The sequence below is a fragment of the Colobus angolensis genome, unplaced genomic scaffold (genome assembly GCF_000951035.1).
Source record: "Colobus angolensis palliatus isolate OR3802 unplaced genomic scaffold, Cang.pa_1.0 Scaffold177, whole genome shotgun sequence".
Taxonomy (NCBI): Eukaryota; Metazoa; Chordata; class Mammalia; order Primates; family Cercopithecidae; genus Colobus; species Colobus angolensis.
Window position 1 is genome coordinate 682,391 of NW_012114899.1, and position 14,234 is coordinate 696,624.

Below are 14,234 nucleotides of genomic sequence, written 5' to 3' on the forward strand. Positions count from 1 at the left end.
ACACTCAATAAACCAGGTATTGATGGAACATATCTCAAAATAGTAAGAGCTATTTATGACAGACCCACAGCCAGTATCATACTGAATGGGCAAAAGCTGGAAGTGTTCCCTTTGAAAACTGGCACAAGACACGGATGCCCTCTCCCACCACTCCTATTCAACACAGTATTGGAAGTTCTGGCCAAAGCAATCAGAGAAGATAAATAAATAAAGGGTATTCAAATAGGAAGAGAGGAAGTCAAATTATCTCTGTTTGCAGATGACATGATTATATATTTAGAAAACCCCATCATCTCAGCCCAAAAACTCCATAAGCTGCTAAGCAACTCCAGCAAAGTCTCAGGATACAAAATCAATGTGCAAAAATTGCAAGCATTCCTATACATCAATAATAGACAGAGAGCCAAATCATAAGTGAACTCCCATTCACAATTACTACAAAGAGAAGAAAATACCTAGGAATACAACTTACAAGGGGTGTGAAGGACCTCTTCAAGGAGAACTACAAACCACTGCTCAATGAAATAAAAGAGGACACAAACAAATGGAAGAACATCCCATGCTCATGGATACAAAGAATCAGTATTGTGAAAATGGCCAAACTGCCCAAAGTAATTTATAGATTCTATGCTATTCCCATCAAGCTACCATTGACTTTCTTCACAGAATTAGAAAAAACCACTTTAAACTTCATATGGAACCAAAAAAAGAGCCTGTATAGCCAAGACAATCCTAAGCAAAAAGATCAAAGCTGGAGGTATCACACTACCTGACTTCAAACTATACTACAAGGCTACAGTAATCAAAACAGCATGGTACTGGTACCAAAACAGAGATATAGACCAATGAAATAGAACAGAGGCCTCATAAATAACACCAGACATGTACAACCATCTGATCTTTGACAAATCTGACAAAAACAAGCAACGGGGAAAGGATTCCCTATTTAATAAATGGTGTCTGGAAAACTGGGTAGCCATATGCTGAAAACTGAAACTGGATCCCTTCTTTACACCTTATACAAAAATTAATTCAAGATGGATTAAAGAGTTAAATGTAAGACCTAAAACAGTAAAAACCCTACAAGAAAACCTAGGCAATACCATTCAGGACCTAGGCATGGGCAAAGACTTCATGAATAAAATACCAAAAGCAATGGCAACAAAAGCCTAAATTGACAAATGGCATCTAATTAAACTAAAGAGCTTCTGCACAGCAAAAGAAACTATCATCAGAGCGAACAGGCAACCTACAGAATGGAAGAAAATTTTTGCAATCTATCCATCTGACAAAGGGCTAATATCCAGAATCCACAAGAAACTTAAATACATTTACAGGAAAAAAACAAACAACTCCATCAAAAAGTGGGCAAAGGATATGGACAGACACCTTTCAAAAGTGTGGCCAACAAACAAGAAAAAAAGCTCATCATCACTGGCCATTAGAGAAATGCAAATCAAAACCACAATGAGATACCATCTCACACCAGTTAGAATGGTAATCATTCAAAAGTAAGGAAACAACAGATACTGGAGGGGATGTGAAGAAACAGGAACACTTTACACTGTTGGTGGGAGTGCAAATTAGTTCAACCGTTGTGGAAGACAGTGTGGAGATTCCTCAAGGATCTATAATTAGAAATACCATTTGACCCAGCCATCCCATTACTGGGTATATACCCAAAGAATTATATATCATTCTACTATAAAGACACACGCATACTTACATTTATGGCAGTACTACTGACAATAGCAAAGACTTGGAACCAACCCAAATGCCCATCAATGATAGACTGGATAAAGAAAACGTAGCACACATACACCACGGAATACTATGCAGTCATAAAAAAGAATGAGTTCATGTCCTTTGCAGGGACATGGATGAAGCTGGACACCATCATTCTCAGCAAACTAACACAGGAACAGAAAACCAAACACCATATATTCTCATTTATAAGAAGGAGTTGAACAATGAGAACATATGGGCACAGGGAGGGGAACATCACATACCTCCCTGTTGGGGGGTGGGGAGCAAGGGGAGGGATAGCATTAGGAGAAATACCTAATGTAGATGATGGGTTGATGGGTGCAGCAAACCACCACGGCACATGTATACCTATGTAACAAAGCTGCATCTTCTGCACACGTGTATCCCAGAACTTAAAGTATAATAATAATAATAATTTAAAAAATCATCTCTTTGGTTTAATTAGTAAATGACATACAACAGGTTTTCTTTCCCCCAAGTCCTTCTTTGATGATGTGATAATGTTACATGTAGTTAGGCATGAGCGGGTCAGGAGAGGACTCTCCCCACCACCCACTGAAATGTTGGGTGATGGTTCGGCAATTATTGCATTGACTCTCTAAATGTGATAAACTGGCAGACAGTGCTAGGAAGAGGCTAGTTCCGGATAGTCCATACCTGTTAACATTAAAGTGTTAATTAAAGGCAGACTCCAGGGAGAAGAAATTTCCTGGGCATGCACATTAAGAGACAAAAATGGCAAAGTATGATCTTCTGGGTACGCTCCACCAGAAAAAGAAGGCCTCAGATGGGCATGTGTACAACTTCCTAAATACATTGTGTGTTCCCATTTCCCTAGGGTAAGGAGAGCTCTGCACATGCGGGCAGGCAGCCCACCCTAAAAGGAGAATCACTGGAAAGAAGCGATCCTATAAAAGTCCTAGGATCATGGTTAAAGGGGGCATTTGACCTCTCTCTCTTTAACCTTCACGTGCCCTCTTGGATCTCTTCCAGGTGAACTTTCCTTTTTTTTCCTGTTCTAAAACCTTTTAAATAAACTTCCATTCCTGCTCTGAAACTTGCCGAGGTCTCTTTTTCCGCTTTATGCCCCTCAGTCAAATTCTTTCTTCTGAAGAGGCAAGAATTGAAGTTGCTGCAGATGCATACAGATTTGCTGCCAGTAACTTGGGGTAATTCTGATCTCTGCCACTGCTCACGGTAATTGTAATTGTTTTTGTGATCCGAGAGCCATCCCCTAATGCTCATCTTTTCCAGTTCCACATCAGGCATGTTGTTTGCATTGATTATTTATTGTCCGTTTTCAGAGATAATCTGTGCTAAAAAACTTTCTGCCCTTTGCTGTTTGCATAAGAATTAATTTTTCTGTCCAAGGGGTTCTATTTTCAAAACCTTATCCAATCTTGTGTTTGGAATTCCAGAAAGTAGCATAAGAGCTAGCTCTGCCTGCAAGAAACATTAGCGAAATCCCCAACTTTCTAGTTAGAGGAATAAAATAGGCAGATATGGCATGCCATGGACTGGGTTTCCTGATTCTGCTGTGCCTTGATGTGCATGTATACAAACATCTCCACAAACATTTTAGTGCATTAAAGAGCAGCACTGCCGCTAGCACGTCTCACCTCCAGTCTCACCTCCAGCCCTACAGCGGCAGCGGTTTTCTCCTGTCTCAGTAAATACAACATACAATCAGGTTTTACACCAAGACATTCCATTGCCCAGGGAGGAGCAGGAGACAGATGCCTTCCTCTATCTCAACTGCAAACAGGCCTTCCTCTTTTACTAATCCTTCTCAGCCCAGACCCTTTACGGATGTCGGGCTATGGGATGGTCAGGCCTTTCCCTTCCCACGATGCCATATTTCAGACTATCACATGGGGAGAAACCTTGGACAATACCTGGCTTTCCTAGGCAGAGGTCCCTGCGGCCTTCGGGCAGTGTTTGTGTCCCTGGGTACTTGAGATTAGAGAATGGTGATGACTTTCAACAAGCATACTGCCTTCAAGCACTTGTTCAACAAAGCACATCCTGCATAGCCCTAAATCCATTAAACCTTGAATAAACACAGCACATGTCTCTGCAAGCACAGGGTTGGGGGTAGGGTTACAAATTAACAGCATCTCAAGGCAGAAGAATCTTTCTTAGTACAGAACAAAATGGAGTCTCTACATCTACTTCTTCCTACATAGACACAGTAACAGTCTGATCTCTCTTTCTTTTCCCCACAGGTTCCAAGTCCCCTATACTACAAATTATCTGAGTAAACCTGAATATAGTCATAGGTTGTAGGCTACATAAACCTATGGAATTTACAGTTGGAATGGACCTTAATGAACTTGGTCAAATAGCCTTGTTTTAGATGTATTTAGGCTCAGAGAAATTATATAACTTGGCCCAAATTTGTAAGTAGGTACAAAAGTTTTAAGATGCAAGTTAGATTTCTAATCAAGATGACTCAGTAAGTCCACAGTTTGACACACCCTCTCTGCTCAAATAGTAATAATAAAATATTAAAATCAAAATTTAGGCCGGGCGCAGTGGCTCAAGCCTGTAATCCCAGCACTTTGGGAGGCCGAGACGGGCGGATCACGAGGTCAGGAGATCGAGACCATCCTGGCTAACACGGTGAAACCCCGTCTCTACTAAAAATAGAAAAACTAGCCGGGCGAGGTGGCGGGCGCCTGTAGTCCCAGCTACTCGGGAGGCTGAGGCAGGAGAATGGCATAAACCCAGGAGGCAGAGCTTGCAGTGAGCTGAGATCTGGCCACTGCACTCCAGTCTGGGCGACAGAGTGAGACTCCGCCTCAAAAAAAAAAAAAAAAAATTAAAATCAAAATTTAAAGACATAGAGGACATAAAAAATGGGCTGTACACTCCACACACCAGAAACAAAGAGTAACATAAAGCAGTAAGAGGGGCTGGCTTTGCTGGCCATGATGCAGGCAGAGGAGGCTGGGCTCATAACTTCTGAAATTTAATGGGGACTAAGAATTTCTCGAATTAAATGGGAAATGAACGACTTACTCCTTGAAACCATAGTCTGGTGACTCAAAGGATGAAAAAGAACTGATTCCTGACCACCCCCAGGAACTTTGGCTTAAGAGGAAGCAGAAGGCATCGGGAGGCAGGGGAAGAAGAAGCAAACGGCCTCAGCAATTAGGAGGACAAAGCCAGTGACTAGGAATGGCCTGATGATACAGGAGACCCTCAAATGTCCTGATAAGACATGCTTTAGAATAGGCATCTAGGTTGTGGCAACTGTAAAACCACTAGACAGGTAGAGGGTGAGGACAGAAAGATTGAAAAGAGGAGAAAGAAGAAAGTGAGAAAAAGAAGACATAAATAAACACAACTTCTATGCTAAGAAAGCATACCAAAGACATTCCAAATAAAAATAAATCGCATGCTGAGAAAAAAATAGAACAGTGAGGTCATGAATTCATTCAGGATGAAATTAAAATTAATTTTATGGATTACCAGGAGGAGGCAGAGCAAGATGGGAGAATAGAAGACTCCACCAATTGCACCCTGCCCCCCACTAAGGAGACCAATTTAACAACTACACACAAAAAAGCACCTTCAGAAGAACCAAATATTAGTGAGCACTCACAGTACCTGGTTTTCACTTTGTATTGCTGCTGAAAGAGGCACTGAACAGGTAGAAAAAAACATTCTTGAGTCACTAGTGTAACTCCTCCAGCAACCGCCTGCAGTGGCTGCATGGTACTGAGAGTTCTTACGTGTTGGGGGAAGGAAAGCACAGCAATTGTGAGTTACTGAACTCAGTGCTGTCCTGTTAGAGCAGAAAGGAAAACTGGACCAAACTCAACTGACGCCTGCCCACAGGGGGTACATTGAAACCAGCCCTAGTCAGAGAGGAATTGTTGATCTCATTGGGCACATGACCTACTGAGACACCAGCTGGGGCTGCTAAGGGAGTGCTAGCTTTGTCCCTTCACTAACCCCAGGCTGCACGGCTCATAGCTCCAAAAGAGACCCCTTCGTTCTATTTGAGGCGAAGAGAAAGAAGAGTGGAGAGGACTTTGTCTTGCATCATAGATACCAGCTCAGCCACAGGAGGATAGGGCATGGGTCAGAGATATGAGGCCCCTTTCCTTCGGGCCCGTGGTATGTCTAGAAATGTCAATGGGAGCTAGACACAACCTGGGCCAAAAGAGAACCTGCTGCTTTGAAGGGAAGGACCCAGTCCTGGCATTCATCACTGCTAATTGAAGAGCCCCTGGGCCCTGAATAACCAGCAGTGATACCCAGGTCCTATGTTGAGGTCCTTGGGTGAGACCCTGAGACTTGCTGGCTTCAGAAACCAGCTCAGTCACAGAAGGGTAGAGCATCAAATGGGCTCTTGGGGTCCCTGATTCCAGGAGTTGGCTCTTGGACAGCATTTCTGGACCTGCCCTGGGCCAGAGGAGAGCCCACTGTCCTGAAGGGTCAGTTGCAGGCCAGGCAGTATTCACCACAAACTGACTGAAGAGACTTCAGGCCTTAAGGGAACATTGGGGGTAGTCCAATGAAGGAGTTCATCAACATCAGACCTGTCCTGCTAGAAATGCTAAAGGGAGTACTTCAATCAGAAAGAAAAGGATATTAATGAGCAACAAGTAATCACCTGAAGGTAAAGAACTCACTGGTAATAGTCAGTACACAGAAAAACACAGAATATTATGACACTGTAACTGTGGTGTGTAAACTACTCTTAAGTAGGAAAACTAAACAATGAAGTAATCAATAATAATAACTTTTCAAGATATAGGCAGTACAATAAGATATAAATAGAAACAATAGAAAATTAAAAAGCAAGGGGATGAAGTTAAGGCATAGCATAGAGTTTTTATTAGTTTTCTTATAGCTTGTTTGTTTATGCAAACAGTATTAAGTTGTTATCAGCTGAAAATAATGGGTTATAAGATAGTATCTGCAAGCCTCATGGTAACCTCAAACCAAAAAATATGCAATGGATACACAAAAAGTAAGAAATTAAATCATATCACCAGAGAAAATCACTTTCACTAGAAAGAAGACAGAAAGGAAAGGAGGAAGAAAAGACCTTAAAACAACCAGAAAACAAATAACAAAATGGCAAGAGTAAGTCTTTACTCATCAATAATAACATCGAATGTAAATAGACTAAACTCTCCAGTTAAAAGACATAAGAGTGACTGAATGGATAAAAATACAAGACCCACTGATCTGTTGTCTGCAGGAAACACCCTTAACCTATAAAGACACATACAGTCTGAAAATAAAGGGATAGAAAAAGATATTACATGCCAATGGAAACCAAAGAAGAGCAGGAGTAGCCATACTTACACAAGACAAAGTAGATTTCAAGACAAAAACTATAAGAAGAGACAAAGAGATCAGTATATCATGATATAGGATCAATCCAGGAAGAAGAATTTTTTGAAGAATATTTGCATCTATATTCATCAGGAATTTTAATCTATAGTTTTCTTTTTTGTTGTTGCATCCTTTTCTGGTTTGGGTGTCAGGATAATGCTGGCCTCATGGAATGAGTCAGGGAGAATTCCCTCCTCTTCAAGCCTCAGTAACAGTTTGAGTATAATTGATATTAGTCCTTCTTTGAAAGTTTAGTAGAATTCAGCAGTGAACCCAGCTGGTCTTGGAGTTTTCTTTGTTGGGAAACTTCTTATTACTGCTTTAATTTCATTGTTTGTTATTGATCTGTTCAGGTTTTTTATTTCTTCCTAATTCAATTGTGGTAGGTTATATAAATACAGGAATATATCCACTTCAGTTTGTTGGTGTATAGTTGTTCATAATAGTCTCTAATGATCGTTTACATTTGTATGGTATCAGTTGTAATGTTTCCTTTTTTGTTTTGTTTATTTGGGTCTTTTTTTGTCTTGGTTAGTCTACCAAGTGGTTTTTCAATGTTGTTCATCTTTTCAAAAACCCAACTTTTTGCTTGGTTGATCCTTTGGGGTTTTTTGTTTGGTTGGTTTTTTGGTTTGTTTTGGGTTTTTTTTTTTTTTAATTTTGGGTCTCCATTGTTTTAGTTCTGCTCTTGTCTTTATTATTTCTCTTCTACTAATTTTGGGTTTGGTTTGCTTTTGCTTTTCTAGTTTCTTGAGGTGCACTGTTAGATTGTTTATTTAAAATCTTTCAACTTTTCTGATGTAGAGACTTATGGCTATAAACTTTCCTCTTAGCACTGTTTTGCTATATCCCATAGGTGTTGGTGTGTTGTGTTTTGATTTCTTTTTTTTTTTTTTAGATGGAGTCTCGCTCTTTCGCCCAGGCTGGAGTGCAGTGGTGCTATCTCAGCTCACTGCAAGCTCCACCTTCCAGGTTCATGCCATTCTCCTGCATCAGCCTCCTGAGTAGCTGGGACTACAGGCATCACCACGCCCAGCTAATTTTTTGTATTTTTAGTAGAGATGGGGTTTCACCATGTTAGCCAGGATGGTCTCAATCTCCTGACCTCGTGATCCACCCACCTCGGCCTCCCAAAGTTCTGGGATTACAGGCATGAGCCACTGCACCTGGCCTGATTTTTATTTGTTTCAAGAAAAGTTTTTATTTCCTTCATCCGTTTCTTCCATGACCAAATGGTCATTCAGGAGTATGTTGTTAAATTGTCGTGTGTTTGTGTAGTTTCCAAAGTTCCTCTTGTTATTGATTTCTAGTTTTATTCTATGGTGGTCTGAGAAGATACTGGATATAATTTTGATTTTGATTAAAATTTTTTTTTTGCCAGAATATGTTCTTATCTGAAATTTTAATTTTTAAGAATTTATTGAGACTTGTTTTTTTATTTTTTTAACTTATGGTGTATCTTGGAGGATGTTTCATGTGCTGATGAGAAGAATGTGTATTCTGTAGCTGTTGGATAAAATGTTCTGTAAATATCTATTAGGTCTACTTGGTCTAATGTTCAGTTTAAATCCAAAGTTTGTTTGTTAATTTTCTGTTCAGATGATCTGTCTAATGCTGAGACTGGGTTCTTGAAGTCCCAACTATTACTGTATTGGACTCTATCTGTCCCCTTTTTTTTCTTTTTGAGACAGGGTCTCACCCTGTCACCCAATCTATTAGGCAGTTTTCGCATTGCCATGAAGAAATACCCGAGACTGGGTAATTTATTAAAAAAAAAAAAAAAAAAAGAGAGAGAGAGAGATTTAATTAGCTCACAGTTCTGTAGGCTATAGAGGGAACAGTGCTGACATCAGCTTCTGGGGAAGCCTCAGGGAGCTTTTACTCATGGCAGAAGGCAAAGTAGCAGCAAGCACAGCACAGGACAATAGCAGAAGCAAGAAAGATGGGGGGTGGGCAGGGGAGGCGAGGTGTCACGCACTTTTAAATGACCAGATCTTTTGAGAACTCAGTACCACAAAGGCAGCACCAAGTCCTGAGGGATCTGCTGTCATGATCCATATACCTCCCACCAGACCTCATCTCCAGCACTGGGGACTACAATTCAACATGAGATGTGGGTGGTGACAAATTACATCAAACTACATCATTCTAACCCTAGCTCCTCCCAAATCTCATGTCTTTCTCACATTGCAAAATATAATCATGACTTCCCAACAGTACCCCAAAGTCTTAACTAATTCCAGCATTACCTCAAAAGTTCATAGTCTCATTGGAGACAAGGCAAATCCTTTCCACCTATGAGCCTGTAAAATAAAAACAATTTAGTTACTTCAAGATATAATGGGGGTATAGGGATTGGATAAACATTCCTGTTCCAAAAGGAGGAAACAGGCCAAAAGAAACGGGCTACAGGCTCCATGCAAGTTTGAAACCCATCAGGGCAGTTATTAAATATTAAAGCTACAAAATAATCTCCTTTGACTCCATTTCCCACATCCAGGGCACACTGGTGCAAGGAGTGGGCTCCCAAGGCCTTTGGCAGCTCTACATCTGTGGATTTTCAGGGTTCAACCCCCAGGGCTGCTCTCGTTGGTTGGAGTTGAATGCATGCAGGTTTTCCAGGTGCAGGGCGCAAGCTGCTGGTAGATTGCCCATTCTGGGGTCTGAAGGACAGTTTCCCCATCCCACAGCTCCACTAGTCAGTGACCCATTGGGGACTCTGTGTGAGGACTCCAATCCCATATTTCTCCTCCACACTGTCCTAGTAGAGGTTCTCTGTGAGGGCTCTGCCCCTGCAACAGGCTTCTGTCTGGGCACCCAGGCTTTCCTATACACTTTCTGAAATCTAGGCAGAGGCTGCCAAGCCTCCTTAACTCTTGAATTGTTTGCACCTGCAGGCTTAACACCACATGGAAGCCACCAAGGATTACAGCTTGCATTTTCCAAAGTGGCAGCTTGAACTGTACATGGGTGCATTTGAGCCAGGACTGGAGCTGGAGCTGGAGCAGCTGGGATGTGGAGAGCAATATCCCAAGGCTGCACAAGGCAATGGGGCCCCACACCTGGCATAGGAAACCATTCTTCCCTCATAAGCCTCTAGGCCTGTGATGGGAGGGGCTGCCAGAAGATCTTTGAAATGACTTTGAGGCATTTTCCCCTTGTACATTAGCATTTGCCTCCCTTTTAGTTATGTAAACATCTTTAGTAAGTGGTTCTCCTACAGTATGTTTTAATTCCTCTCCCCAAAAAGCTTTATTTTTCTCTACCACGTGACTAGGCTGAACATTTTTCAAACTACTACACTCTGCTTCCTGTTTAAATACAATTTCCAACTTTAAGTCATTTCTTCGTTCCTGTATCCGAATGCAGGCTGTTAGAAGCAGTCTCACTACTTCCTGAACATTTTGTGGCTTGGAAATTTCTTCTGCCAGATCCTCTAGGTCATCACTCTCAAGATCAAACTTCCACAGATCTCTACGGCATAAACAATGCAGCCAAGTTCTTTGCCAAGACATAACACACACGATCTTTGCCCCAGTTCCCAATAAGTTCCTCATTTCCATCCGAGACCTCATCAGCCTGGCCTTCACTGTCCATATCACCATCAGCATTTTGGTCACAAGCATTTAACCAGTTTCTAACAAGTTCTAAACCTTCCCTCATCATCCTATCTTCTTCTGAGCCCTCCAAATTCTCCCAGCTTCTGTTTGTTACCCAGTTCCAAATCTGCTTCTCAATCTTCAGGTATCTTTATAGCAATATCCAACTCCTTGGTACCAATTTTCTGTGTTAGGCTGTTCTTGTATTGCTATAAAAAAATACTTGAGACTGGAAAATTTATAAAGAAGAGAAGTTTCATTGGCTCACAGTTCTGCAGGCTGTATAAGAAACAGTGCTGTCATCAGCTTCTGGGGAGGGTTCAGGAAACTTTTATTCATGGCAGAAGGTGAAGCAGGAGCAGGCATATCACATGATGAAAGCAGGAGCAAGAAAGAGATTGAAGGGACTGGTGCCACACAATTAAAATGACCAGATTTCATGAGAACTCATGACCATGAAGACAGCACTAAGCCAAGAGGAATCTGCTCCCATGACCCAAACACCTTCCACCAGGCTCCACTTCCAGCATTGGGGATTATAATTCAACATGAGATCTGGTCAGAGAGAAACACCCAAACTATATCACCCAGGTTGGTGTGCAGAGACACAATCACAGCTCATTGTAGTCTCTACCTCCTGGGCTCAAGCAATCCTCCCACCTTGGCCTCTCAAAGTGCTGGGATTAAAGGTATGAGCCACTGTACTTGATCCCTATCTCTCCCTTTAAATCTAGTAATATTTGCTTTATATACCTGGTTCCTCTGGTGTTGGGTGCATATATGTTTAGAATTATTATATCCTCTTGCTGAATTTATCCCTTTATCATTATATAGTAACCTTGTCTCTTTTTACAGTTTTTGACTTAAAGTCTGCTTTATCTGATGTAAGCATAGCTACTTCTGCTTGCTTTTCATTTCAATTTGCATGGAATATCTTTTTTCATCCCTTTACTTTCTATGTCTCTTACAAGTAAGATGAGTTTCTTGTAGTCAGCATATAGTTGGCCTATGTGTTTTTAATCCATTCAGCCAGTCAATATCTTTTAAGTGTAAAGTTTAATCTGTTTACATTCAAGGTTATTATTGATATGTAAAGGTTTATTCTTTTCATTTTATTAAACGATTTCTGGTTGTTTTGTATATCCTTTGTTCCTTCCTTTCTCTTTATCATTGCAGTTTGGTGATTTTCTTTAGTGGTAAGAGTTGAGTCTTATTTTCCCTTATTTTTGTCTTTGTTCTACCAGGAGTTTGAATATTTTCATGTGTTTTCATAATGGTAGATAACATTCTTTTGCTTCCAGGTGTAGAACTCTCTGAAGCATTTCTTGCAGGATCAGTCTAGTGGTGATGAATTCCCTCAGCTTTTCCTTATCTGGGAAAGACTTTATTTGTTCTTCATTCATGAAGGATCATTTTGCTGGGTACAATGTCTTCTACTGGCAGCTTTTTCTTTCAGCATTTTGAATATATCATCCCATTCTCTCCTGGCCTATAAGGTTTCTGCTGAGAAGTCAGCTGTTAGTCTGATGAGAGGTTCCTTTATAGGTGACAAGATGCTTTACTCTTGTGTTTCGAATTCTCTATGATTTTTGACAGTTTGACCACAATGTGCCACGAAGACCTTTTTGCATTGTATTTGCTTGAGGTTCTCAAGAGTCTCAAGTATCTAGATGTCTACATTTCTTGCTAGTCTTGAGAAGTTTTTAGCTATTATTTTGTTAAATAGGTTTTCTAACATTTTTGTTTTCTCCTTTCCTTCTGGGACTCCAAAAGTTTAAATATTTGGTTGCTTTATAGTGTCCCATATGTCATACAGGCTTCTCTCTCTCTCTCTTTTTTTGGCTTTATTTTTGTCTGACTGGGTTATTTCAAAAGACTTGTATCTTCAAATTCTGAGGTTCTTTCTTCTGCTTAATCTAGGCTATTGTTGAAGCTTTTGAATGCATTTTGTATTTCATTCACTGAATTCCTCAGTTCCAGAATTTATTAGGTTCTTTTTTATGGTATGTCTCTTTGTTGAGTTTTTCATTCATATCCTGAAATTTTTCTGATTTCTTTGTTTTTCAGTATTCTCTTGTATCTCACTGAGTTTCTTTAAAATCAATATTTTGAATTCTTTTTGCAGGATTGTGTAAATTTGTTTTTGATTGGGATCTGTTCCTGGAGAACTATTGTTTCTTTGAAGATGTCATATTTTCTTGCATTTTCAGTGTTTCCTGTGTTCTTACATTGATAACTGTACATGTTGTATAACAGCCATTTCTTTCAATTTTATGAATTTGCTTTGGTATGGGAGGACTTTTTCCTGAAGATGTGTCTATGGTTTTGGTTGGGTAGTGCACATTGACTTTAATTCTAGGTGCATGCAGTAGGATAGTCTCTGTATGATTTCTTTGGCTGTAAGCAGCATCAGTGGTATCTATGATTTCCTTGATGGCTTAGGGTACAGTTATTAGTGGAGACTGTGGTGAAGTTTTGCTGGGGACCGAGATCCCTCATGGTCCAGTCTTCAGACCCCAGTGGGCTGAGCCTGCTTGTCCTTGGGTCCCAAGGTGGCATATGCTGGCACCAGTGTCAGCAAGTCCAGGCAGGCCAGTTCTTGAGCCTCCAGGTGGCTTGTCTGAATGCCAGTAGTGGCAGCAATGGTAGCTGTGAGGGTGAGTATGTTCTCAGGCCTCTGGGCAGTTGGCATGTTCTAGGCAATGGCAGTAGCAGTACTGAAATGACTATCTGGGTCCCAAGAGGTATGTGCTACTATTGGTGGTGGCTGTGATAGCCTGGGTGGGCTAGTCTCCAGCCCCCCAGATAGCATGTGCAGGTAGATGCCAGCTGTGGTGGTAGCAGCAGGTTGGGTAGGCTCAATCTCAGGTCCCCTAGAGGAGTGCTCAGGTGCCAATGGTGGTGGGCTGGGCTTGGCAATCCCTAAGCCCCTAGACTACATGCTCTGACATGAGGTGGGGGCCAAGCCAGTTTGAGCAGATTTGTCCTCAGGCCACCTGATGGTGTGTGCAAGTGCCTGCCATGGTGGACAGTGGTGGGGCAATCTCAAGGCCCCTGGTAGAATGCTCGGGTGAGGTGGCAGTAGTCATGCTGTGGCCCTGCCATTGGGGAGGGGAGGGCACAATCACCCTGCTTGTGCTTCAGCCCTGAGGGCAGCAGTCCATGCTTCATTTGTGCCTTAGCCCTGGAGCTGCTAAGCCCCAGGGCAATGTGTAGCCTGTTGGGGGCTGGGCTCTCAAAATGGTGCCTTGCTGTAGCTGCTTATGGTTTGGTGGAGGGGGGACGTGGGACCCAATGCAACCTCCACCCTTGTAGCTGTGCCATTGCATGGTCTCCAGGTAGCTCCCTCTGTTAGTTACAGGGCCTGGGAGGGTTCAAGAGCCCTCCTGTGGCTAAGATAGCAGAATATCGTGGTGGGAATGTGCTCTACTGGGGGTTTCTCACTTACCCTTTCCCCACATTGGAGAGTGTCTCCTGGTTCCCAGCTGATCCCAGCCAAGCAGCCCGCCTTAC